Source organism: Somniosus microcephalus, unplaced genomic scaffold (assembly GCF_052327205.1).
Source record: "Somniosus microcephalus isolate GS21.2 unplaced genomic scaffold, FLI_Smic_1.0 unresolved_chr2, whole genome shotgun sequence".
NCBI lineage: Eukaryota > Metazoa > Chordata > Chondrichthyes > Squaliformes > Somniosidae > Somniosus > Somniosus microcephalus.
The window spans coordinates 91,669,548-91,671,710 of record NW_028225180.1 but is presented as its reverse complement, the minus strand read 5'-3'; the positions used below and the strand labels follow the sequence as shown (position 1 = coordinate 91,671,710).

Here is a 2,163-nt window from a genome sequence, read left to right as displayed (position 1 = left end):
CAAAATAGTTTTATTGTTGCTTTTATCACAGCACAAATGGGCAGATTAAAAACTGGGCTGTTTAAATCCCCGGGAGCCCGACATCCGGCATAATGTGCGGGAGACAGAAAGACTTGCATTTATATAGCGCCTTTCACGACCACCGGACGTCTCAAAGCGCTTTATAGCCAATGAAGCACTTTATGTAGGAAAGGCGGCAGCCAATTGTGCGCACAGCAAGCTCCCACAAACAGCAATGTGATAAATGACCGGATAATCTGTTTTAGTGATGTTGGTTGAGGGATAAATATTGGCCCCAGGACACCGGGGAGAACTCCCCCTGCTCTTCTTCGAAGCAGACAGGATTAAACTAACGTCCTGATTTAAGAGCCCCTTGTGTGTCTCGGAAGATCTTTCTCTCCCCGTACCTTGTTCTGCATCTGCTTAGTCACAAAAGATATCCCTTTAAATTAAAGAAAGACTTGCCTTTCTCCAGCGCCTTTCAGCCGCTCAGGACATCGCAAAGTGCTTTCCCAGCCAATGAGGTACTTTGAAAGCGTGGCCACTCTTGTGATGCAGTAAAGATTCTGCTGAAAACTCAGCTTCAAACATTTTCTTGCATTTTCAGTCTGGGTGGGGATAAAAAAATGGTTTGTAATTGTATTTTTTGTTGTTGTTGTTGTCTTTGTTAATAATTTAATTTAAAAAAATTAAATGTTGAGAACAGGCCCCAGCGAGGATCGAACTCGCGACCCCTGGTTTACAAGACCAGTGCTCTAACCACTGAGCTATGGAGCCGACTGCAGGGCAGCGACTGAAAATAGGAGCAAAACCGGCAGAGAGCGCAGCCTCCTTAAAGAGACAAGCCAACAGGGAGAAATCATTCAAAGGACAGGACAGCAAGCAGGGATTCCGAAAGGGACAGGCCAGCAGGGAGAGATTCTTAAAGTGATAGGACAGCAGGGAGAGATTCTTAAAGTGATAGGACAGCAGGGAGAGATTCTTAAAGTGACAGGCCAGCAGGGAGAGATTCTTAAAGTGATAGGACAGCAGTGAGAGATTCTTAAAGTGACAGGCCAGCAGGGAGAGATTCTTAAAGTGATAGGACAGCAGGGAGAGATTCTTAAAGTGACAGGCCAGCAGGGAGAGATTCTTAAAGTGATAGGACAGCAGGGAGAGATTCTTAAAGTGACAGGCCAGCAGGGAGAGATTCTTAAAGTGATAGGACAGCAGGGAGAGATTCTTAAAGGGACAGGTCAGCAGGGAGAGATTCTTAAAGTGACAGGCCAGCAGGGAGAGATTCTTAAAGTGACAGGACAGCAGGGAGAGATTCTTAAAGTGACAGGACAGCAGGGAGAGATTCTTAAAGTGACAGGCCAGCAGGGAGAGATTCTTAAAGTGACAGGTCAGCAGGGAGAGATTCTTAAAGTGACAAGTCAGCAGGAAAGTAATCCTTAAAGGGACAGGCCAGCAGGGAGGAATCCTTAAAGGGACAGGCCAGCAGGAAAATAATCCTTAAAGGGACAGGCCAGCAGGGAGGAATCCTTAAAGGGACAGGCCAGCAGGGAGGAATCCTTAAAGGGACAGGCCAGCAGGGAGAGATCATTGAACAGACAGGCTAGATTCTTAAAGAGACAGTGAGATTCTTAAAGAGACAGGCTAGAATGGAGATCCTTAAAGGGACAGGCCAGTAGCGAGAGCTGCTGAAACAGAAAAGGTGGCAGGGAGAGATTTTTAAAGGTATAGGCCAGCAGGGACAAATTCTTCACAGATTTAAAGTCATTGGGAGAAGGATTAGAGGAAAACTTTTTTCACCCAGAGGGTGGTGGGGGTCTGGAACTCTGCCTGAAAGGGTGGTAGAGGCAGAAACCCTCATCACATTTAAAAAGTACTCGGATATGCCCTTGAAGTGCCGTAACCTACTGGGCTACGGACCAAGAGCTGGAAAGTGGGATTAGGCTGGATGCCCCTTTTTTGGCCGGCACGGACACGATGGGCCGAATGGCCTCCTCCTGTGCCGTAAATTTCTATGATTCTAGGGACAGGCCATCAGGCCGAGATCCTTAAAGAGACAGGCTAGCAGGGAGATAAAAAAAGGCATAGACCATGAGGGAGAACTCCTTAAAAGGACAGGAAAACTGGGACTTCCTTAAAGAAACAGGCCACCGGAGAAAATCCAGCCCA

The 2,163-nt window shown here is 47.0% G+C and overlaps 1 non-coding gene across 1 annotated transcript; it reads right to left on the bottom strand.

Moving 5' to 3' along the window:
* Positions 1 to 704: 704 nt before the first annotated feature.
* Positions 705 to 777, bottom strand: trnat-ugu (transfer RNA threonine (anticodon UGU)). Its single transcript has one exon. It is a non-coding gene; the product is annotated as a tRNA-Thr (tRNA).
* Positions 778 to 2,163: the final 1,386 nt, after the last annotated feature.